Source organism: Pan paniscus, chromosome X (genome assembly GCF_029289425.2).
Source record: "Pan paniscus chromosome X, NHGRI_mPanPan1-v2.0_pri, whole genome shotgun sequence".
NCBI lineage: Eukaryota > Metazoa > Chordata > Mammalia > Primates > Hominidae > Pan > Pan paniscus.
Genome location: NC_073272.2, coordinates 58,076,635 through 58,103,707, shown reverse-complemented (window position 1 = coordinate 58,103,707; position 27,073 = coordinate 58,076,635).

Sequence of the window (27,073 nt, the reverse complement as noted above, 5' to 3'; positions counted from 1 at the left end):
GAGAGTTCTGTAAATGTCTATTCGGTCTGCTTGGTTCAGAGCTGAGTTCAATTCCTGGATATCCTTGTTAATTTCTGTCTCATTGATCTGTCTAATATTGACAGTGGGATATTAACATCTCCCATTATTATTGTGTGGGAGTCTAAGTCTCTTTGTAGGTCTCAAAGAACTTGCTGTATAAATCTGGGTTCTCCTGTATTGGTTGCATATATATTTAGGATAGTTAGCTCTTCTTGTTGAATTGATCCCTTTATCATTGTGTAAGGGTCTTCTTTATCTCTTTTGATCTTTGTGGGTTTAAAGGCTGTTATAACAAAGACCAGGATTGCAACCCCTGCTTCATTTTGCTTTCCATTTGCTTTGTAGATCTTCCTCCATCCCTTTATTTTGAGCCTATGTGTATCTTTGCACGTGAAATGGGTCTCCTTAATACAGCACACCAATGAGTCTTGACTCTTTATCCAATTTGCTAGTCTGTGTCTTTTAATTGTGGTATTTAGCCCATTTATATTTAAGGTTAATATTGTTATGTGTGAATTTGATCCTGTCATTATGATGCTAGCTGGTTATTCTGCCTGATAATTGATGCAGTTTCTTCATAGCACTGATGGTTTTTACAATTTGGCATGTTTTTGCAGTTGCTGGTACTGGTTGTTCCTATCAGTGTTTAATGCTTCCTTCAGGAGCTCTTGTAAGGCAGGCCTGGTGGCAACAAAATCTCTCAGCATTTGCTTGTCTGGAAAGGATTTTATTTGTCCTTCACTTATGAAGGTTTGGCTGGTACAAAATTCTGTGTTGAAAATTCTTTTCTTTAAGAATGTTGACTATTGGCCCCCACTATCTTTTGGTTTGTAGCGTTTCTGCAGAGAGATCTGCTGTTAATCTGTTGGGCTTCCCTTTGTGGATAACAGGACCTTTCTCTCTGGCTGCCCTTAACATTTTTTCCTTCATTTCCACATTGGTGGATCTGACAATTATGTGTCTTGGGGTTGCTGTTCTCGAGGAATATCTTTGTGGTATTCTCTGTATTTTCTGAATTTGAATGTTGGCCTGCCTTGCTACGTTGCAGAAGTTCTCCTGGATAATATCCTGAAGAGTGTTTTCTAACTTGGTTCTATTCTCTCTGTCACTTTCAGGCACGCCAATCAGACGTAGATTTGGTTTTTTCACATAGTCCCATATTTCTTGGAGGCTTTGTTTGTTTCTTTTGCCTCATTTTTCTTTAGTCTTGTCTTCTCAGTTTATTTCATTAATTTGATCTTCAATCACTGATATCCTTTCTTCCACTTGATTGTAACAGCTATTGAAGCTTGTGTATGCTTCAGGAAGTTCTCGTACTGTGGTTTTCAGCTCCATCAGGTCATTTAAGCTCTTCTCTACACTGGTTATTCTAGTTAGCTGTTCGTCTAACCTTTTTTCAAGGGTTTTAGCTTCCTTGCAATGGGTTAGAACATGCTCCTTTAGCTCATAGAGGTTTGTTATTACCGACCTTCTGAAGCCTACTTCTGTCAATTCATCAAACTCATTCTTCTTCCAGTTTTGTTCCCTTGCTGGCAAGGAGTTGTGTTGCTCTGGAGGAGAAGAGACATTCTGTTTTTTGTTATTTTCAGCCTTTCTGCTCTGGCTTCTCCCTATCTTTGTGGTTTTATTTAGCTTTGGTCTTTGATGCTTTTGACCTATGGATGGGGTTTTGGTGTGGATGTCCTTTTTGTTGATGTTGATGCTATTTCTTTCTGTTTGTTAGTTTTCCTTCTAACAGACAGGCCCCTCAGCTACAGGCCTGTTGGAGTTTGCTGAAGGTCCACTCCAGACCCTGTTTGCCTGGGTATCACCAACGGAGGCTACAGAACAGCAAATATTGCTGCCTGATCCTTCCTCTGGAAGCTTCATCCCAGAGAGGCACTCACCTGTATGAGGTGTCTGTCAGCCCCTACTGGGAGGTGTCTCCCAGTCAGGCTACATGGGGGTCAGGGACCCACTTAAAGAGGCAGCCTGTCCATTATCAGAGCTCAAATGCCATGCTGGGAGAACCAATGCTCTCTTCAGAGCTGTCAGGTAGGAACGTTTAAGTCTGGAGAAGCTGTCTGTTGCCTTTTGTTCAGATGTGCCCTGCCCCCAGAGATGGAATCCAGAGAGGCAATAGGCCTTGCTCAGCTGTGGTGGGCTCCACCCAGTTTGAGCTTCCCTGCCACTTTGTGTACACTGTGAGCATAGAACCGCCTACTCAAGCCTCAGCAATCGTGGATGCCCCTCCCCCTGCCAAGCTTCTGTGTCCCAGTGAGCAAGGTTCCATGGGCGTGGGACCCACTGAGCCAGGTAGAGGAGGGCATCTCCTGGTCTGCCAGTTGTGAAGACCATAGGAAAAGTGCAGTACTTGGGCAGGAGTGTACTGCTACTCCAGGTACAGTCACTCATAGCTTCCCTTGGCTAGGAAAGGGAAATCCCCTGATTCTTTGAACTTCCTGGGTGAGGTGATGCCCTGCCCTGCTTTGGCTTGCCCTCTGTGGGCTGAACCCACAGTCCAACCAGTCCCAATGAGATGAACCAGATACCTACATTGGAAATTCAGAAATTTCCTGTCTTCTGCATTGATCTCGCTGGGAGCTGTAGATCAGAGCTGTTTCTATTTGGCCATCTTGGAAGTGACTATGTTTTCTAATTTATATAAGCAGAAATCTGGAGAACAGGCACAGGAATGGATATTAAGGGTGTGGAAAAATGGTGGAAGGAAAATAAAGATGGATCAGGCTGAATTTATTGAAATATGGATCAAAAGATAGCCCATTGTGAGCATGCTGGAAAACTGGCTAGCCATATGTAGAAAGCTGAAACTGGATCCCTTCCTTACACCTTATACAAAAATTAATTCAAGATGGATTAAAGACTTAAACATTAGACCTCAAACCATAAAAACCCTAGAAGAAAACCTAGGCAATACCATTCAGGACACAGGCATGGGCAAGGACTTCATGTCTAAAACACCAAAAGCAATGGCAACAAAAGCCAAAATTGACAAATGGGATCTAATTAAACTAAAGAGCTTCTGCACAGCAAAAGAAACTATCATCAGAGTGAACAGGCAACCTACAGAACATGAGAAAATTTTTACAATCTACCCATCTGACAAAGAGCTAATAATATCCAGAATCTACAAAGAACTCAAACAAATTTACAAGAAAAAATCAAACAACCCCATCAAAAAGTGGGGGAAGGACATGAACAGACACTTCTCAAAAGAAGACATTTATGGAGCCAACAGACACATGAAAGAATGCTCATCATCACTGGCCGTCAGAGAATGCAAGTCAAAACCACAATGAGATACCATCTCACACCAGTTAGAATGGTGATCATTAAAAAGTCAGGAAACAACAGGTGCTGTAGAGGATGTGGAGAAACAGGAAAGCTTTTGCACTGTTGGTGGGATTGTAAACTAGTTCAACCATTGTGGAAGTCAGTGTGGTGATTCCTCAAGGATCTAGAACTAGAAATACCATTTGACCCAGCCATCCCATTACTGGGCATATACCCGAAGGATTATAAATCATGCTGCTATAAAGATAGATGCACACGTATGTTTATTGTGGCACTATTCACAATAGCAAAGACTTGGAATCAACCCAAATGTCCATCAATGATAGACTGGATTAAGAAAAAGTGGCACATATACACCATGGAATACTATGCAGCCATAAAAAAGGATGAGTTCATGTCCTTTGTAGCTACATGGATGAAGCTAGAAACCATCATTCTCAGCAAACTATCACAAGGACAGAAAACCAAACACTGCATGTTCTCACTCATAGGTCGGAATTGAACAATGAGAACACGTGGACACAGGGTGGGGAACATCACACACTGGGGCCTGTTGTGGGTTGGGGGTGGGGCATAGCATTAGGAGACATACCTAATGTAAATGACGAGTTAACGGGTGCAGCACACCAACATGGCACATGTATACATATGTAACAAACCTGCACGTTGTGCACATGTACCCTAGAACTGAAAGTATAATAATAAAAAAAAGAAAGAAATTTCTTCTGCCAGATACCCTAAATGACCTCTCTCAGGTTCAAAGTTCCACAGATTTCTAGGGCGGAGGCAAAATGCTGCCAGTCTCTTTGCTAAAGCATCATAAAGGTCAACTTTGCTCCAGTTTCCAACCAGTTTATTATCTCCATCTGAGACTACCTCAGCTTGGATTTTATTTTATTTTTTTTTTTGGTCAAAGCTATTCAACACTTCCTTAGGAAGATCCAAACTTTCCCACATCTTCCTGTCTTCTTCTCAGCCCTCCAAACTGTCCCAACCTCTGTCTGTTACCCAATTTCAAAATTGTTCCACATTTTGGGGTATCTTAATAGCAGTATCCTACTCCTGGTACAAATTTACTGTGTTATTCCATTCTCATGCTTTTAGTAATGATATTCCTGAGACTATATAATTTATAAAGGAAAGAGGTTTAGGGCCAGTCACCATGGCTTATGCCTTTAATCCCAGCACTTTCGGAGGCTGAGGCGGGTGGATCATGAGGTCAGGAGTTCGAGACAAGCCTGGTCAACATGGTGAAACCCCATATCTACTAAAAATACAAAAATTAGCTGGGGGTGGTTGCAGGCACCTGTAATCCCAGCTACTCAGGAGGCTGAGGCAGGACAATCACTTAAAACCAGAAGGTGGAGGTTGCAGTGAGCTGAGATCGCTCCATTGCACTCCAGCCTGGGCAGCGAGAGTGAAACTCCGTCTAAAAAAATAATAGTAATAGAAAGAAAAGATGTTTAATTGGCCTACAGTAGTTCTGCATGGCTGGAGAGGCCTCAGGAAGATTACAATCATGTCAGCTTACAAAGCCATCAGCTCTCATGAAAACTCACTCACTATTATGAGAGCAGCATGAGACAACTGCCTACGTGATTCAATAAACTCCCGCTAGGCCCTTCCCACCACATGTGGCAATTATGGAAACTACAGTTCAAGATGAGATTTGGGTGGGGACACAGAAAATTATATCACTTCCCAACAAGGGTTTCCAGCTAAACCTCCCAGTGTTCTCTGCCTGATGGAGATTTCAAACCTCCCTGGAAGGGAGCTCCTAGAGTTAGGGGTGGGCCTCGATCTTTGCTGCTTGGGTGATATAGCCATTTCAACCTTCAGGTTTTGAAGAGTCCTAGGTCACTAGGGGCTGGGGTAGATCCCCAGCACAGAACAGTTGTTCTATGAGAATGTGGCCAGACGGCTTTTTAAAGTGGGTCCCCAATCATGTTTCTCTTCAATCGATGGGACCTGCCAACAAGGGTCTCCATCCACTTCCTACAAGTGTGTTTAGATCAGCAACATGTTCATACATCCATGAAACAGAGGTCCCAGAGGAAAGGGAAGGCCGACACCTTGACTGTTTCACAGCCTTCACTGTTAATACCTCCAGGTACTGCAATATTCAAGGCGACTATGGACTGGAGTAGAACCCCAGCATATTACACAAGGCATACAACAAAAGTGGACAGACTGTTGCATGGGTGCCCATTCCCATAACTCTTCACCAGGCAGATCCTCCAGGCCTTGGCCTCTAGTCATCCCTTGCCGGGTTATCGAGCCATTAGCAGCTCTGCAACTCCCTGAACAGAGCTCCTGGGGAACTGAAAGCCTCTCTGCCACCACCTCTGCAGTGAAACTTCCCTTGCTACCCTCATACTAATGAAGGAGCAAAGACACTAAGTGCCTTATCCACACCTCCAACAAGCTGCAGTCAACCCAAGAAGAGGAGGCCAGTCCATCTCCCATGGGATCCAACTACTTCTCCACCTGCTCATCACCAAACAGCACAGACCCTTCATGCTGAGCTGATTTCACTGAGTGATTGCTGACAAGCAACTCCATGAGGTGGAGGCCCTAGGAGAGAGGTGAAAGACCCTTGGCCACAACCACTACTAAAGTCTCTTCACCTGCAGCTTCCAAGCTAGAGAAAGAACACAAATTTTGAAATTGTCCCAGAGTTTCACTGGGTAGCCCAGGAGTACCAGGCCACAATCTACAGTCATCACTCACGGGGGAGAGTAGCCCACCCTTCTAGATATCTGAGATGGAATACAGTTGCAACTATGAGGAAACATAGTGGAGCTATACAGCTGAACAACAGTCTATCAACTGACCAAAAAGCCTAGGCACCAACTACTGGATCAAGCTCCCAAAGCTTCAACACCAAAAATAACTCATGGAAATACCCTCCCAGTGAAAGCAAATACAAGAAGTCAGCTTCAAATAAAGACCCAGCACAAAGTTTTGACCCTGCAAAAACATCCAGAAAAGAAGTCTATTGACTTTACTCAATCTACATTGCAGTTAAAGAACACCCACATGCACAGATGAGAAAGAACCCATGCAGAAACTCCAGTAACTCAAATAGCCAAAGTGTCATATGTCCTATAAATGACCACACCAGTTCTCCAACAGATCTAAACTAGGCAGAGCTGACTGAAATGACAGAAATAGAATTTGGAATATGGATAAAAACAAGGATCACTGAGATTCAGTATGACAGCAAAACTCAACCCAAAGAAACTAAGAATTACAATAAAACAATACAGGAGCTGAACGATGAAATAGTATACATATATATATATGTGTGTGTATATATATATACACACACATATATATGTGTGTGTATATATACTATATATACTATATATACATATATATGTGTGTATATATACTATATATACTATATATACATATATATGTATATATACATATATATGTATACTATATATACATATACATACATATATATATATATATATATATATATATATATACCAACAAACCTGAAAGGGTCAAAAAACACAATAAAATAACTTCACAATGAAATCACAAGTATTAACAGCAGAACAGACCAAAGTGAGAAAAAGAAATTCAGAACTTAAAGACTAGCTCTCTGAAATAAGACAGTCAGACAAAAATAGAAAATAAAAAATGAAGAATGAACAAAACCTCCAAGAAATATGGGATTATATAAAGAGGCTAAATCTACGAATGCTTGGCACCCCTGAAAGGGAGAGGGAGAAAGCAAACAGTGTGGAAAAGATATTTCAAGATATTGTCCAAGAAAACTTTGCAAACTTGCTAGAGAGGCCACCAATCAAATTCAAAAAATACAGAGAACTCCTGCAAGATTCTACATGAGAAGATCATTCCCAAGACATCTAATAGTTAAATTTCCCAAGTTAAAATGAAGGAAAGAATGAAAAAGGCAGCTAGAGAGAAAGGGCAGGTTGCCTACAAAGGGATCCTCATCAGACTAACAACAGACCTCTTAGCTGAAAAACCTAAAAGCCAGAAGAGATTGTGGGCCTGTATCCAACATTCTCAAAGAAAAATTATCTTCAATCAAAAACTTTATATCCAGCCAAACTAAGCTTCCTAAGGGAAGGAGAAATAAGATTCTTTTTAGAGGGGGTGGGGACAAGATGGCCAAATAGAAACAGCTGTGGTCTGCAGTGCCCAGTGAAACTAATGCAGAAGGCAGATGATTTCTGCATTTCCAACTGAGGTACCCAGTTCATCTCATTGGGACTGGTTAGGCAGTGGATCCAACCCACAGAGGGCAAGCAGAAGCAGGGTGGGGTGTCGCTTCACCTGGGAAGTGCAAGGAACCAGGGCCTTCCCTCCCCAAGCCAAGGGAAGCCGTGAGGGACTGTGCTACACAGCCAGGTTACTACGCTTTTTCCACGGTTTTTGCAATCTTCAGATCAGGAGGCTCCCTCATGTGCCTACACCACCAGGTCCCGGGGTTTCAAGCACAAAACTGGGTGGCTGTTTGGGCAGACACTGAGTTTACTGCAGTTTTTTTCGTACCCCAATGGCGCCTGGAACCCCAGTGAGACAGACCATTCACTCCCCTGGAAAGGGGACTGAAGCCAGGGAGCCAAGTGGTCTTGCTCAGTGGGTCCCACTCCCATGGAGCCCAGCAAGCTAAGAACAACTGGCTTGAAATTCTCACTGCCAGCAGAGCAGTCTGAAGTTGACCTGGGACGAACAAGCTCAGTGGGGGGAGGGGCATCCACCATTACTGAGGCTTTAGTAGGCAGTTCTCCCCTGACTGTGCTAAGGAGGCTGGGAGGTCTGGGCTGGGCACAGAAAAGCGTCTGTGGCCAGACTGTTTCTCTACATTCCTCCTCACTGGGCAGGGCATCTCTGAAGGAAAGGTAACAGCCCCAGCCAAGGGCTTAGAGACAAAACCCTCATCTCCCTGGGACAGAGCACCTGGGGAAAGGGGGAGCTGTGGGTGCAGTTTCAGCAGATTTAACTGCTACTGCCTGCCAGCTCTGAAGACAGCAGCTGATCCTGACAACAGGGATTCTCCCAGCACAGTGCACAAGCTCTGCTAAGAGACAGCTTGCCTCCTCAAGTGCGTCTCTGACACCCATGCCTCCTGACTGGAAGAAACCTCTCAACAGGGGTCAACAGACACCTCATACAGGAGAGCTCTGGCTGTCATCAGGCCAGGCCCCTCTGGGATGAAGCTGCCAGAGGAAGGAGCTGCCAGAGTAAGGAGCAGCCAGCAAACTTTGCTGTTCTGCAGCCTCCACTGGTGATACCCAGGTAAACAGGGTCTAAAGTGGACCTCTAGCAAACTGCAGCAGACCTGCAGAAGAGGGACCTGATTGTTAGAAGAAAAATTAACAAACAGAAAGCAACAACACCAACATCAACATAAAGAACCCAGATAAAACCCCCATCCAAAGGTCATCAGCCTCAAAGATCAAAGGTAGATAAATGCACAAAGATGAGAAAAAAAAAGCATAAAAACGCTGAAAATTACAAAAACCAGAATGCTTCCTGTCCTCCAAATGATCACAACTTCTCTCCAGCAAGGACACAAAACTGGATGGAAAATGAGATTGACGATTTGACATAAGTAGGCTTCAGAAGGTGGGTAATAACAAACTCCTCCGAGCTAAAGGAGCATTTTCTAACCCAATTAAAGGAAGCTAAGAACCTCGATAAAAGGTTACAGGAACTGCTAACTGGAATAACCAGTTTCGAGAGAAACATAAATGACTTGATGGAGCTGAAAAACACAGCACGAGAACTTTGTGAAGCATGCACATGTATCAGTAGCCAAATCAATCAAGCAGAAGAAAGGATATTAGAGATTGGAGATCAACTTTCTGAAATAAGGCAAGAAGACAAGATTAGAGAAAAAAGAATAACAAAGAATGAGCAAAGCCTCCAAGAAATATGAAACTATGTGCAAAGACCAAACCTACGATTGATTGGTGTACCTGAAATTTATGGTGAGAATGGAAGCAAATTGGAAAACACACTTTGGGGTATTATCCAGGAGAACTTCCTCAACCTAGCAAGACAGGCCAACATTAAAACTCAGCAAATACAGAGAACACCACTAAGCTACTCCTCAAAAGTGCAAGCCTAAGACACATAATCATCAGCTTCTCCAAGGCTGAAACAAAGGATGTGAGGAAGTAGAAAGACTTTTACACTGTTGGTGGAGTATAAATTAGTTCAACCACTATGGAAGACAGTGTGGCAATTCCTCAAGGATCTGGAACCAGAAATACCATTTGACTCAGCAATCCCAATACTGGGTATATACCCAAAGGATTAGAAATTATTCTATTATAAAGATGTATTTTATTGCAGCACTATTTACAGTAGCAAAGACTTGGAACCAAATCCAAATCCCCATCAATGATAGACTGGATAAAGTAGATGTAGCACATATACATCATGGAATACTATACAGCTATAAAAAAGAATGAGTTAATGTCCTTTTCAGGGACATGGATGAAGCTGGAAACCATCATCCTCAGCAAACTAACATGGGAATAGAAAATCAACCACTGCATGTTCCCACTTATAAGTGGGAGTTGAACAATGAGAACACATGGACACAGGGAGGGGAAAATCACACACCAGGGCCTGTCAGGGGGTGGGGAGTAAGGGGAGAGAGAGCAATAGGACAAACCCCTAATGCATGCAGGGCTTAAAACATAGATGATGGGTTGATAGGTGCAGCACACCACTATGGCACATGTATACCTGTGTAACAAGCCTGCACATTCTTCACATGTATTCCAGAATTTAAAGTGAAATTAAAGAAAAAAAATAGAACGCCTAGGCAATACCATTCAGGAAATAGGCATAGGCAAAACTTCATGACTAAAATACCAAAAGCAATTGCAACAAAAGCCAAAATTAACAAATGGGATCTAATCAAACTAAAGAGCTTCTACACAGCAAAAGAAACTGTCATCACAGTGAACAGGCAACCTACAGAATGGGAGAAAATTTTTGCAAGCTCCTCATCTGACAAAGATCTAATATCCAGACTCTACAAGAAACTTAAACAAATTTACAAGAAAAAAACAAACAACCCCATCAAAAAGTGGGCGAAGGATATGAACAGATGCATCTCAAAGGAAGACATTTATGTGGTTAGCAAACATATGAAAAAAAACTCATCATCATTGGTCATTGGAGAAATGTAAATCAAAACCACAACGAGATACCATCTCACATCAGTTAGAATGGCAATTATTAAAAAGTCAGGAAACAACAGTTGCTGGTGAGGATATGGAGAAATAGAAATACTTTCACACTCTTGGTGGGAGTGTAAATTAGTTCAACCATTGTGGAAGACAGTTTGGTGATTCCTCAAGTATCTAGAACCAGAATTACCATTTGACCTAGCGATCCCATTACTGAATATATACCCAAAGGATTATAAATCATTCTACTATAAAGACACATGCCCACGTATGATTATTGCAGCACTATTTACAATAGCAAAGACTTGGAACCAGCCCAAATGCCCACAAATAATAGAGTGGATAAAAAAAAATGTGGTACATGTACACCATGGAATACTACGCAGGCACAAACATGAATGAGTTAATATCCTTTGCAGGGACATGGATGAAGCTGCAAGCCATCATTTTCAGCAAACTAACACAGGAACAGAAAACTAAACACCACATGTTCTCACTCATAAGTAGGAGTTGAACAATGAGAACACATGAACACAGAGAGGGGAACGTCACACACTGGGGCCTGTCATGGGGTGGTGGTCAAGAGGTGGGAGAGCATTAGGACAAATACCTAATGCATGTGGGGCTTAAAATCTAGATGGTGGGTTAATAGGTGCAGCAAACCACCATGACACATGTACACCTATGTAACAAACCTGCAATTTCTATACGTGTATCCCAGAACTTAAAGTAAAATAACAAAAGATCCTTTTTAGATAAGCAAATGATGAGAATGCTTGTTACTACCAGAACAAACTGATCTTGAAAAGAGCATTAAATACAGAAAGGAAAGACCACTACCAGCTAAAACAAAAGCACACTTAAATATATAGACCAATGACACTGTAAAGCAAATACACAAAAAGTCGGCATGAAAACCAGCTAATGACACAATGACAGGATAAAACCCACACTTATCAATACTAACCTTGATGTAAACAGTAAGCCTTGATGTAAATGCCCCATTTAAAAATACAGTGAGAATCCAAGATGGCCAATTAGCTATGGTCTAGGGTACTCACAGAGAGAAATAAAAAGAGGCAAGTTAATTCAACACCTTCAACTGATATATTCTGGTTCTTGCATTGGGCCTGACTAGGCAAACAACTCAACCCACAGATAATGAAGAAAAGCAGAGGGAGCAATGGTCCATGGAGCCAAAGGAACCCCCATGCCCAGCCAAGGGAAGTGGTGAGTGATTGTGTGACCCAGCCCAGGTAATTATGCTTCTCTCATGGATCTTAGCAACCCACAGATCAGGAGATACCATCACAAGCCCACATTACCAGGGCCTTGGGTGCAATACACAGAGCTGTGTAAAATCTCAGTAGTGCAGCCACTCAGGCAAACACAAGGACCCAGGAATTTTACATATTCTTGCCCCAGAATCACTGGCAAAGTGAAAAATCCATCCATCCATATCTATAGAAAATGGGCTGATTCTGGGAAGCCAAGAAGCATCATTCTTCAGGCCCCACTTTACAGCACCTCACAAGTTAAGACCCTCTGATTTAGAATTCCAGCCAGCCAATGGCAACAGGCTAGAATCTGCCTGAGACAGGTTTAAGTTCCCAGGGAGAGGGGCTGCAACCATTACTGTGGTTTGGTAGACTCAGATTTTCCAGCCTGCAGCTTTAGAGAATACAAATGGTCCAAAAGAGGAAGGGTCCCCCACAATGTAGCACAGCTTCCTTGTCAGATTATGGCCAGACTGCTTCCTTAAGCAGGACCTTGGTTCATTGCTACTCACTGAGCAGGACCTCTCCGAGGGGGCTTCAGCCACTCTGGCCATGGTTCTATGTACAGAGCTCTGATCTCTCCCTGGGTAAGAGCTCACAGGGAGAGGAGCAGCTGCCATTTTTGCAATTCAGGTGACTTAGCTGTTCCAGTCGGCCAGCTTTGGAGAACATAAATGGTCAAGACAAGAAAGGGTACCCCCCAACACAGCACAACTGGCCTACCATAGCAGCCAGACTACTTATTTAGGCAAGTCTCTGATCCATTTCCTCTTGACTAGGTAAGATTTCTGAACAGGGGTCTCCAGCCACTTCATACTGGTGCATTCAGGCCAGAAAAAATGTCAGTACCACACTGGGATGGAGATTCCAGATAAAGAAGCTGGCTGCCATCTTTGCAGTTTTGCAGACTTCACTGGTGATCCCTCCTGGAATGGGAAGGACTGAGGCAACTAGAATCTGAAGTGGACCTTCAGAAAACCACAGCAGTTCTCTGGTAGAGTGGCCTGACTGTTAAAAGGAAAACAAACAAACAGAAATAAACAACAACAATATAAACAAAAAAGACCCCACAAAAACCTCATCCAAAGGTCAGCAACTTCAAAGTTTGCAGGTAGATAAGCCCAGAAAGATGAGAAACAATCAACATAAAAATGCTGAAAACTCAAAAAGTCAGAATGCTCCCTTTTCTCCAAGTGACCACAACACCTCTGCAGCAAGGGCACAGAACTGGGCTGAGGTTGAGATGGCAGAATTGACAGAAGTAGGCTTCAGAAAGTAGATAATAACAAAGTTTTCTGAGTTAAAGGAGCATGTTGTAACCTAATGCAAATAAGCTAAGAATTATAATAAAATAACACAGGAGATGATAGATGGAATAGCCAATTTTGAGAGAAACATAAATGACCTGATGGAGATGAAAAGCACAAGAACTTCACAATGCAATCTCAAGTATCACTAGTAGAAATGAGTATGCAAAGGAAAGAATGTTAGAGTTTGAGGATTATTTTTTGAAATGAGACAGGCAGACAACAATAAAAAAGAATGAAAAGGTATGAACAAAACCTCTGAGAAACATGAGATTATGTAAAGAGAATGAACCTATGACTAGTTGGGGTACTTGAAAGAGATGGGCAGAATGGAACCAAGTTGAAAAACGTACTTCGGGAAATCATCCAGTAGAACTTCATCAACATAGGAAAACAGGCCAACATTCAAATTTATGAAATGCTGAAAACCCCAGTAACATACTCCATGAGTAGATCAACACCAAGACACATAATCATCAGATTATACAAGGTCATAATAAAAGAAAAAATGTTAGGGGCACCAGAGAGAAAGGCCAGCTCACCTACAAAGGGAAACCCATCAGACTAACAGTGAACTTCTCAGAGGAAACCCTACAAGCCAGAAGAGATTAGGGGCCAATATTCAATATTCTTAAAAAAAGAAATTTCCAACCCAGAATTTTATATGCAGCCAATTAAGCTTCATAAGCAAAAGGGAAATAAGATCCTTTTCAGACAAGCAAAGGCTGAAGGAATTTGTCACCACCAGGCCTGCCTTACAAGAGCTACTGAAGGAAGCACTAAATATGGAAAGAAAAATCCATTACCAGCCACTACAAAACACACTAAAGTACACAGAAAAGTAAAAATATGAAGCAACCACATAAAAGAGTCTGCAAAATAAACAGTTAACATCAGGATGACAGAATCAAATTCACACATCACAACACTAATCTTGAATGTAAGTGATCCAAATGCCCCAGTTGAAACACACATAATGGCAAGCTAGACAAAGAGCCAAGACCCATTGGTATGCTGTCTTCAAGAGACCCATCTCACATGCAAAGATTCAAAATAAAGGGATGAAGAAAATTTTACCAAGCAAATGGAAAACAAAAAAGCAGGGGATGCAATCCTAGTTTCTGACAAGACAGATTTTAAACCAACAAAGATCACAAAAAGACAAAAAATGACATTACATAGTGGGAAAGTGTTCAATTCAACAAGAACAGCTAACTATCCTAAATATATATGCACCCAATATAGGAGCAGCCAGATTTATAAAGCAAGATTTTAGAAATTTATAAAGAGACTTAATAGTGGGAGACATTAACACCGCCACTGACAATATTAGACAAATCATTAAGACAGAAAATTAACAAAAGGATTAAGGACCTAAATGCAGCTGTGGATCAAGTGGGCCTGATAATCTGCAGAACTCTCCACTTAAAAACAACAAAATACAGATTTTTCTCATTGCCACATAGCACTTACTCTGAAATTCATCACATAATCAGAAGTCAAGTATTCCTCAGCAAATGCAAAAGAAATGATATCATAACAAGCAGTCTCTCAGACCATAGCACAATCAAATTAGAACTCAAGATTTAAAAAATTCAGTCAAAACCAAACAACTACATGGACATTGAACAACATGCTCCTGAAGGACTCTTGGGTCGATAATAAAATTAAGGCAGAAATTAAGTAGTTCTTTAAAACCAATGAGACCAAAGAGAACACGTATCAGAATCTTTGGGACACAGCTTAAGCCATGTTAAGAGGGAAATTTATAGCACCAATTGCCCACATCAAAAAGCTAGAAAGATCTCATGTTAACAACCTGGCATCTCACCTAAAAGAACTAGAGAACCAAGAGCAAGCAAACCCCAAAGCTAGCAGAAGACAAGAAATAACAAAGATCACAGATGAACTTTGTTCATAGAGAGGAGATAGAGACACAAAAACTCTTCAAAAAAATCAATAAATCCAGTAGGTTTTTTTTTGATTAATGAAATAGATAGATTGCTAGCTAGACTAATAAAGAAGAGAACAGAAAAGTATCAATTAAGCACAATCCGAAAAGATAAGGGGGATATCACCACTAATGCAACAGAAATAAACAACAATCACAGTATACTATAAACACCTCTATACACATAAACTAGAAAATCTAGAAGAAATTGATGTATTCCTGAACACATCCACCCTCTCACTACTGAACCAGGAGGAAGCTAAATCCCTGAAGAGACCAATAATGAATTCTGAAATAGAGGCAGTAATAAATACCTACCAACCAAAAGAAGCCCAGAAACAGATGGATTCACAGCTCAATTCTATGAGAGGTACTAAGAAGAGCTGGTACCATTTCTACTGTGACTATTCCAAAAAATCAAAAAAAAAGAGGGACTTCTCCCTAACTCATTCTATGAGGACAGGATTATCCTGATACCAAAATGTGACAGAAATGTAAAAAAAAGAAAACCTCAGGCCAATATCCTTGATAAACATCAATGCAAAAATCCTCAATAAAATACTAGCAAATGGAATTCAGCAGCATATGAAAAACCATGTCCGCATGATCAAGTTGGCTTTAACCCTGGAATACACAGTTGGTTCAACATATGCAAGTCAATAAATTTGATTTAGTACACAAACATAACTAAAGACAAAAAACCACAGTATTATCTCAATAGATGCAGAAAAAGCCTTCAATGAAATTCAGCATCCCTTCATTTAAAAAACTCTCAATAAACTAGGTATTGAAAGAATGTACCTCAAAATAATAAGAGCTATATATAAGAAACGCACAGCCAATATCATACTGAGTAGGCAAAAGCTGGAAGCATTCCTCTTGAAAACTGACACAAGACAAGAATGCCTTATCTCACCACTTCTATTAAAATAATATTGGAAGTTCTGGCCAGGGCAATCAGGCAAGAGAAATAAATAAAAGTTATTCAATCAGGTAGAGAGGAAGTCTGATTATCTTTGTTTGCAGATGACATGATTCTATATCTAGAAAACCCCATCACCTTAGCTAAAATCTTAAGCTGATAAGCAACTTCAGCAATCTGGGTGTACAAAATCAATGTGCAAAAATCGCTAGCATTTTTATATTCCAAAAACAGGCAAGAAGAGGGCCAAATTATGAATGAATTTTCATTCACATTTGCTACAAAAAGAATAAAATACCTAAGAATACAGCTAAACAGTGAACTGAAGAACCTCTTCAAGGAGAACTACAAAGCACTGCTCAAGGAAATCAGGAAGGACACAAACAAATAAAAAAAAATTCCATGCTCATGGATATAAAGAATCAGTGTCATGAAATTGGCCATACTGCCCAGAATAATTTATAAATTCAATGTTATTCCCATTAAACTGTCATTGACAGTCTTCACAGAATTACAAGAAACTATTTTAAAATTCATATGAAACCAAAAAAGAGTTCATATAACCAAGACAATCCTAAGAAGAAAGAACAAAGCTGGGGGAATCATGTTACAGGACTTCAAACAATATTACAAGGCTACAGCAACCAAAAGAACATGGTACTGGTGCAAGAACAGACACATAAATATTTGGAACAGAATAGAGAGCTCCGAAATGTACCACAAACTTACAACCATATGATCTTCAACAAACCTGATAAAAACAAGCAATGGGGAAATAGTTCTCTATTTAATAAAGGGTGCTGGGAGAACTGGATATCTATACTTAGAAATTTGAAACTGGACCCTTTCCTCACACAATATAAAACAATTTAGTTAAGATGGATTTAAGACTTAAATGTAAGACCCTTAATTATAAAAACCCTAGAAGTAAACCTAGGCAATGTCATTCAGGATATAGACACAGGCTAAGATTTTATAATGAAAACATCAAAATAAATTGCAATGAAAACAAAAATTGACATGTGGTATCTAATAAAGAGCTTCTGCACAGCAAAATAAACTATCATGAGCAGTGGACAACCTACAGAATGGGAGAAAACTTTTGCAATCTATACATCTAACAAAGGTCTAATATCCAGAGTCCATAAGGAACTTAAACAATTTACAAGAGAAAAACAAACAGCCCCATTAAAAAGTGGGCAAAGGGGCCATGCGTGGTGGCTCATGCCTGTAATCCCAGCACTTTGGGAGACTGAGGCAGGCAGATCATGAGGTCAGGAGATCGAGACCATCCTGGCTAACATGGTGAAACCCCACCTCAACTAATAATACAAAAAATTAGCCAGGTGTGGTGGCACACATCTTTAATCTCAGCTACTTGAGAGGCTGAGGCAGGAGAATTGCTTAAACCTGGCAGGTAGAGGTTGCAGTGAGCCGAGATTGCACCACTGCACTCCAGACTGGGCAACAAAGTGAGACTCCATCTCTAAATAAATAAATAAATCAATAAATAAATAAAATAAAAAGTGGGCAAAGGACATAAACAGGCACTTCTCAAAAGAAGACATACAAGCAGCCAACAAAAACATTTTTAAAAGTTCAATGTATTTCCTTCAGTTCTGCTCTGATTTTAGTTATTTCTTGCCTTCTGCTAGCTTTTGAATGTGTTTGCTCTTGCTTTTCTAGTTCTTTTAATTGTAATGCTAGGTTGTCAATTTTGGATCTTTTCTGCTTTCTCTTGTGGGCATTTAGTGCTATAAATTTCCCTCTACACACTGCTTTGAATGTGTCTCAGAGATTCTGGTATGTTGTGTCTTTGTTCTTGTTGGTTTCAAAGAACATCTTTATTTCTGCCTTCATTTCGTTATGTACCCAGTAGTCATTCAGGAGCAGGTTGTTCAGTTTCCATGTAGTTGAGCGGTTTTGAGTGAGTTTTGTAATCCTGAGTTCTAGCTTGATTGCACTGTGGTCTGAGAGATAGTTTGTTATAATTTCTGATCTTTTACATTTGGTGAGGAGAGCTTTACTTCCAACTATGTGGTCAATTTTGGAATAGGTGTGGTGTGGTGCTGAAAAAATGTATATTCTGTTGATTTGGGGTGGAGAGTTCTGTAGATATCTATTAGGTCCGCTTGGTACAGAGCTGAGTTCAATTCCTGGGTATCCTTGTTAACTTTCTGTCTTGTTGATCTGTCTAATGTTGACAGTGGGGTGTTAAAGTCTCCCATTATTAACGTGTGGGAGTCTAAGTCTCTTTGTAGGTCACTCAGGACTTGCTTTATGAATCTGGATGTTCCTGTATTGGGTGCATATATATTTAGGATAGTTAGCTCTTCTTGTTGAATTGATCCTTTTACCATTATGTAATGGCCTTCTTTGTCTCTTCTGATCTTTGTTGGTTTAAAGTCTGTTTTATCCGAGACTAGGATTGCAACCCCTGCCTTTTTTTGTTTTCCATTTGCTTGGTAGATCTTCCTCCATCCTTTTATTTGGAGCCCATGTGTGTCTCTGCATGTGAGATGGGTTTCCTGAATACAGCACACTGATGGGTCTTGACTCTTTATCCAATTTGCCAGTCTATGTCTTTTAATTGGAGCATTTAGCCCATTTACATTTAAAGTTAATATTGTTATGTGGGAATTTGATCCTGTCATTATGATGTTAGCTGGTTATTTTGCTCATTAGTTGATGCAGTTTCTTCCTAGTCTCGACGGTCTTTACATTTTCGCATGATTTTGCAGCGGCTGGTACCGGTTGTTCTTTTCCATGTTTAGTGCCTCCTTCAGGAGCTCTTTTAGGGCAGGCCTGGTGGTGACAAAATCTCTCAGCATTTGTTTGTCCGTAAAGTATTTTATTTCTCCTTCACTTATGAAGCTTAGTTTGGTTGGATATGAAATTCTGGGTTGAAAATACTTTTCTTTAAGAATGTTGAATATTGGCCCTCACTCTCTTTTGGCTTGTAGAGTTTATACCGAGACATCCGCTGTTAGTCTGATGGGCTTCCCTTTGTGGGTAACCCGACCTTTCTCTCTGGCTGCCCTTAACATTTTTTCCTTCATTTCAACTTTGGTGAATCTGACAATTATGTGTCTTGGAGTTGCTCTTCTCGAGGAGTATCTTTGTGGCATTCTCTGTATTTCCTGAATCTGAATGTTGGCCTGCCTTGCTAGATTGGGGAAGTTCTCCTGGATAATATCCTGCAGAGTGTTTTCCAACTTGGATCCATTCTCCCCATCACTTTCAGGTACGCCAGTCAGACGTAGATTTGGTCTTTTCACATAGTCCCATATTTCTCGGAGGCTTTGTTCATTTCTTTTTATTCTTTTTTCTCTAAACTTCCCTTCTCACTTCATTTCATTCATTTCATCTTCCATCGCTGATACCCTTTCTTCCAGTTGGTCGCATCGGCTCCTGAGGCTTCTGCATTCCTCACGTAGTTCTCGAGACTTGGCTTTCAGCTCCATTAGCTCCTTTAAGCACGTCTCTGTATTGGTGCTGGGAAAACTGGCTAGCCATATGTTAAAAGCTGAAACTGGATCCCTTCCTTACACCTTATACAAAAATTAATTCAAGATGGATTAAAGACTTACATGTTAGACCTAAAACCATAAAAAACATAGAAGAAAACCTAGGCATTACCATTCAGGACATAGGCATGGGCAAGGACTTCATGTCTGAAACACCAGAAGCAATGGCAACAAAAGCCAAAATTGACAAATGGGATCTAATTCAACTCAAGAGCTTCTGCACAGCAAAAGAAACTACCATCAGAGTGAACAGGCAATCTACAAAATGGGAGAAAATTTTTGCAACCTACTCATCTGACAAAGGGCTAATATCCAGAATCTACAATGAACTCAAACAAATTTACAAGAAAAAAACAAACAACCCCATCAAAAAGTCAGCAAAGGGCATGAACAAACACTTCTCAAAAGAAGACGTTCATGCAGCCAAAAAACACATGAAAAAATGCTCACCATCACTGGCCATCAGAGAAATGCAAATCAAAACCACAATGAGATATCATATCACACCAGTTAGAATGGCAATCATTAAAAAGTCAGGAAACAACAGGTGCTGGAGAGGATGTGGAAAAATAGGAACACTTTTACACTGTTGGTGGGACTGTAAACTAGTTGAACCATTGTGGAAGTCAGCGTGGGGATTCCTCAGGGATCTAGAACCAGAAATACCATCTGACCCAGCCATCCCATTACTGGGTATATACCCAAAGGACTATAAATCATGCAGCTATAAAGACACATGCACATGTATGTTTATTGCGACACTATTCACAATAGCAAAGACTTGGAAACAACCCAAATGTCCAACAATGATGGACTGGATTAAGAAAATGTGGCACATATACACCACGGAATACTATGCAGCCATAAAAAATGATGAGTTCATGTCCTTTGTAGGGACATGGATGAAATTGGAAATCATCATTCTCAGTAAACTATCGCAAGAACAAAAAACCAAACACCACATATTGTCACTCATAGGTAGGAATTGAACAATGAGAACACATGGACACAGGAAGGGGAACGTCACACTCTGGAGACTGTTGTGGGGTAGGGGCTGGGGGGAGGGATAGCATTGGGAGATATACCTAGTGCTAGATGACGAGTTAGTGGGTGCAGCGCACCAGCATGGCACATGTATACGTATGTAACTAACCTGCACATTGTGCACATGTACCCTAAAACTTAAAGTATAATAATAAAAAAATTTAAAAAAAGTTCAACATAACTGATTATTAGAGGAATGCAAATCAAAACCACCATGAGATACCATGTCATTCAAGTCAGAATGGTGATTATTAAAAAGTCAGCAAACAATAGACATTGGTGAGGTTGCAGAGAAAAAGGAAAGCTTTTACACTGTGGGACTGTAAATTAGTTCAAACATTGTGGTAGTCAGTGTGGTGATTTCTCAAAGACCTAGAGGCAGAAATACCATTGGACCCAGCAATCCCATTACTGGATATATACCCAAAAGAATATAAATTATTCTACTATAAAACACATGCATGCATATGTTTATTGCAACACTATTTCCAAAAGCAAAGACATGGAATCAACCCAAATGACCATGAATGATAGACTGGATACAAAATGTGGTACATATACAAGATGGAATACCATGCATCCATGAAAAGGAACAAGATTATATTTTTTGCAGGAACATGGATAGAGTTGGATGCCATTATCCTTAGCAAACTAATGCAGGAACAGAAAATCAAACACTGAATATTCTCAGTTATAAATGGGAGCTGAATGATAAGAACACATGGACACATGGAAGGGCAACAACAAACACTGGGTCCTGCTGGGGGTCAGTGGGGGGAGTAACAGTATCAGGAAGAATAGCTAATGGATGCTGGGCTTAATATCTAGGTGATGGGATGATTTGAGCAGCAAACCACCATGGTACACGTTTACATTTACCCATCAGATTGGCAACATTTTTAAATGTGATAATATAAAATTTGTCAATAATATGGGAAATGCATACTCTCATACTCTGCTGTTGGATATATATATTAAAAGATAATTTCAATAAAAATGCATATTCTGTAAAAAAAAAAATAAAACACACAGAATTGGAAGCTGGATAAAAAATCAGGACCCAATTGTATGCTGTCTTTAGCAGACCCATCTCACAGATAGGCTCCAACCCATAGGCTCACAATAAGTGGATGGGGAAAAAAATCTATCAAGCTAATAGAAAACAGAAAAAATCAAGTATTGTGATTCTAACTTCAGAAAAAAACAGACCTGAAACCAACAAAGATAACAAAAGACAAAGAAGGGCATTACATAATAATAAAGAGTTTAATTCAACAGGAAGACTTAGCTATCTTAAATACATATGCAACTAACATAGGAGCACCCAGATTCATAAAGCAAATTTTTAGAGATGTACAAAGAGATGTAGACTCTCACACAATTATAGTGGGAGATTTCACAGTTCACAGACAGTATCAGACAGATTACTGAAGCAGAAAATTAACAAGCATATTGAGAACCTGAACTTAACATTGGACCAAATGGATCTGATAGACCTCTAAGAACGCTCCATGCAAAATAACGGAATATACATTCTTCCCATCATCACATGGCACATACTGTAAATTCTACCACATAGTTGGGTATAAAACAATCTTCAGCAAAGGCAAATGAAAACAAAAGAATAGAAAACAGAAAAAATCAGGAATTGCAATCATTCAAAAAACATACCAAACACAATCTCAGTCCACAGCACAATAATAATAGAAGTCAAGGCTAAAAAAAGTTGCTCAAATCCATGCAATTACATAAAAATCAAATAACATGCTCCTGAATTATTTATGGGTGAATAATGAAATTAAGGCAGAAATCAAGAAATTTTTTTGAAACTAATGAGAACAAAGATACAACATACCAGAATCTCTGGGACACCATTAAGGCAGTGTTAAGAGGGAAATTCGTAGCACTAAATACTCACATAAAAAAGATAGAAATATCTCAAGTTAACAACTTAACATGGCAACTGAAAGAATTAGCGAAAGAAGAACAAATCAACCCCAAACCCAGCAGATGACAAGAAGTAACCAAAATCATAGATGAACAGAAGGAAATCGGGACATGAAAAGCCATTCAAAAAAATCAACAAATCTAGGAGTTGGTTTTGTATATATAACTAATAAGATAGGCCACTACCTAGACTACTAAAAAAGAAAGGGGAGAAAATTCAAGTAAAAGCAATTAGAAATGATGAATAGGATAGTATCACTGACCCAACTGAAATAAAAATAAGCACCAGAAACGACTACAAACACCTCTATGCACACAAACTAGAAAACCTAGAAGAGACGGATAAATTCCTGGACACATAAAACTTCCCAACACAGAATCAAAAAGACATTAATTACTTGAAAAGATCAATAATGAGCTCTGAAATTGAATCAATAACAAATAGCCTAACAACAAAGAAAAGCCCAGGACCAGATGAATTCACAGCCAGATGCTACCAGATGTACGAAGAAGAGCTGGTACAATTCCTACTGAAACTCTTCCAAAAACTGAGAGAGATGGTCTCTTTCTCAACTCATTCTATGGGGTGAATATTATCCTGTTATGAAAACATGGCAGAGACACAATAACAACAAGAAAACACTTCAGGCCAATATCCTTGATGAATATTGATGTAAAAATTATCCACAAAATACATCCTAACCAAATCCAGGAGCACATCAAATAGTTAATTCACGCTGGGCACGGTGACTCATGCCTGTAATCCCAGCTCTTTGGGAGGCTGAAGCAGGTGGATCACTTGAGGTCAAGAGTTTAGGATCAGCCTGGCCAACACGGTGAAATCCTGTCTCTAGTATCTATGCAAAAATTAGTCAAGTGTGTTGGCGCATGGCTGTAATCCCAGCTACTTGGGAGGCAGAGGCAGGAGAATTGCTTTAACCCCAGAAGTGGAGTTTGCTGTGAGTCGAAATCATGCCACTGCACTTCACCGAAGGCGATAGGCTGAGTGAGAATCTGTCTCAAAAGAAAAAAAAAAAAAAAAAAAAAGTAGTCACTAATTCCACCATGATCAAGTAGGCTTAATCTGCACGATGCAAGGTTGGTTCAGCATGCACAGATCAAAACGTTTGATTCAGCACATAAACAGAACTATAGACAAAAACCACATGCATATTTCAATAGATACAAAAATGTCCTTTGATAAAATTCAACATCTTTTCATGTCAAAAACTATCAATAAACTAGGTATTGCAGGAACATACTTCAACATAATTAGAGCCACCTATAACAACTCCACAGCCAACATCATACTGAATGGGCAATAGCTGGATATTGTCCTCTTGAAAACAAGCTCAAGACAAAGACGTCTTCTCTCACCACTTCTATTCAACATAGTATTGGAAATCCTAGCCAGAGCAAACAGCCAAGAGAAAGAAATATAATGGACATCAAAATGGGAAGAGGTGAATTCAAAATATCCCTGGTTGCAGACAACATGATTCTATATTTAGAAAACCACATAGTCTCGGTCCCAAAGCTTCTTCAGCCTGCAAAAACAACTTTGGCAAATTTTCAGGATACCAAATTAACGTACAAAAATCACTAGCATTTTTATATGCCAATAGCAGCCAAATTGCAAGCCAAATCTGAGCAATTCCATTCACAATTCCCACAAAAATACTTAGAAATACAGCTAACCAGGGAAACATTGCCAAAGAAATCAGAAAATACACAAATTAATTTTAAAAATCCTATGCTCATGAATAGAAATAATCAATATCATTAAAATGACCATAATGCCCAAACAACGTAAAAATTCAGTGCTACTCCTATCAAACTACCAATGACATTCTTCACAAAACTAGGAAAAGAAACTACTTTAGAATTTATATGGAATAAAAAACAGAACTTGAATAGCCAAGCCATTCCTAAGCACAATGGACAAAACTACAGGCATCATGTTACTCAGCTTTAAACTATACTACAGGGATACATTATCCCAAACAGCATGGAACTGCTACAAAAACAGGCACACAGACCAACGAAATAGATTAGAGAGCCCAGAACAAGACCACACACCTATGACCATTTGATCTTCAACAAAGCTCACAAAAACAAGCAATCGAGAGAAGAATCCCTATTCAATAAATTGTGCTGGGATAACTGGTTAACCACCTGCAGAAGATTGAGGCTGGACCCTACCCTTACACTATATACAAAAATCAACTCAAGATGGATTTCAGTTTTTAATGTAATACCCAAAACTATAAAAACCCTTAATGACAACCTCGGCAATAACATCCTGGATATAGGATTGAGAAAATATTTAATGAAAAAGACATCAAAGGCAATGGCAACAGAAGCAAAAATTGATAAATGGGATCTAATTTTATTTTTTTTATCTTTAGAATTTGTACCATCCAATTCTTTTTTAAAAAATTTTGTTATTATTATACTTTAAGTTTTGGGGTACATGTGCACAATGTGCAGGTTAGTTACGTATGTATACATGTGCCATGCCGCTGTGCTGCACCCATTAACTCGTCATCTAGCATTAGGTATATCTCCTAATGTTATCCCTCCCCCCTCCCCCCACCCCACAACTGGACCCAGAATGTGATGTTCCCCTTCCAGTGTACGTGTGTTCTCATTGTTCAATTCCCACCTATGACGGAGAATATGCGGTGTTTGGTTTTCTGTTCTTGTGATAGTTTACTGAGAATGATGATTTCCAATTTCATCCATGTCCCTACAAAGGACATGAACTCATCATTTTTTACGGTTGCATAGTATTCCACGGTGTATATGTGCCACATTTTCTTAATCCAGTCTATCATTGTTGGACATTTGTGTTGGTTTCAAGTCTTTGCTATTGTGAATAGTGCCGCAATAAACATACGTGTGCGTGTGTCTTTATAGCAGCATGATTTATAGTCCTTTGGGTATATACCCAGTAATGGGATGGCTGGGTCAGATGGTATTTCTAGTTCTAGATCCCTGAGGAATCCCCACACTGACTTCCACAATGGTTCAACTAGTTTACAGTCCCACCAACAGTGTAAAAGTGTTTCTATTTCCCCACATCCTCTCCAGCACCTGTTGTTTCCTGACTTTTTAATGACTGCCATTCTAACTGGTGTGAGATGGTATCTCATTGTGGTTTTGATTTGCATTTCTCTGATGGCCAGTGATGATGAGCACTTTTTCATGTGTTTTTTGACTGCATAAATGTCTTCTTTTGAGAAGTGTCTATTCATGTCCTTCGTCCACTTTTTGATGGGGTTATTTGTTTTTTTCTTGTAAATTTGTTTGAGTTCATTGTAGATTCTGGATATTAACCCTTTGTCAGATGAGTAGGTTGCGAAAATTTTCTCCCATTTTGTAGGTTGCCTGTTCACTCTGATGGTAGTTTCTTTTGCTGTGCAGAAGCTCTTGAGTTTAATTAGATATCATTTGTCAATTTTGGCTTTTGTTGCCATTGCTTTTGGTGTTTTAGACATGAAGTCCTTGCCCATGCCTATGTCCTGAATGGTAATGCCTAGGTTTTCTTCTAGGGATTTTATGGTTTTAGGTCTAACGTGTAAGTCTTTAATCCATCTTGAATTAATTTTTGTATAAGGTGTAAGGAAGGGATCCAGTTTCAGCTTTCTACATATGGCTAGCCAGTATTCACAGCACCATTTATTAAATAGGGAATCTTTTCCCCATTGCTTGTTTTTCTCAGGTTTGTCAAAGATCAGATAGTTGTAGATATGTGGTGTTATTTCTGAGGGCTCTGTTCTGTTCCATTGATCTCTATCTCTGTTTTGGTACCAGTACCATGCTGTTTTGGTTACCGTAGCCTTGTAGTATAGTTTGAAGTCAGGTAGCATGATGCCTCCAGTTTTGTTCTTTTGGCTTAGGATTGACTAGGCGATGTGGGCTCTTTTTTGTTCCATATGAACTTTAAAGTAGTTTTTTCCAATTCTGTGAAGAAAGTCATTGGTAGCTTGATGGGGATGGCATTGAATCTCTAAATTACCTTGGGCAGTATGGCCATTCTCACGATATTGATTCTTCCTACCCATGAGCATGGAATATTCTTCCATTTGTTTGTATCTTCCTTTATTTCATTGAGCAGTGGTTTGTAGTTCTCCTTGAAGAGGTCCTTCACATCCCTTGTAAGTTGGATTCCTAGGTATTTTATCCTCATTGAAGCAATTGTGAATGGGAGTTCACTCATGATTTGGCTGTCTGTTTGTCTGTTATTGGTGTATAAGAATGCTTGTGATTTTTGTACATTGATTTTGTATCCTGAGACTTTGCTAAAGTTGCTTATCAGCTTAAGGAGATTTTGGGCTGAGACAATGGGGTTTTCTAGATATACAATCATGTCATCTGCAAAGAGGGACAATATGACTTCCTCTTTCCCTAATTGAATACCCTTTATTTCCTTCTCCTGCCTGTTTGCCCTGGCCAGAACTTTCAGCACTATGTTGAATAGGACTGGTGAGAGAGGGCATCACTGTCTTGTGCCAGTTTTCAAAGGGAATGCTTCTAGTTTTTGCCCATTCGGTATGATATTGGCTGTGGGTTTGTCATAGATAGCTC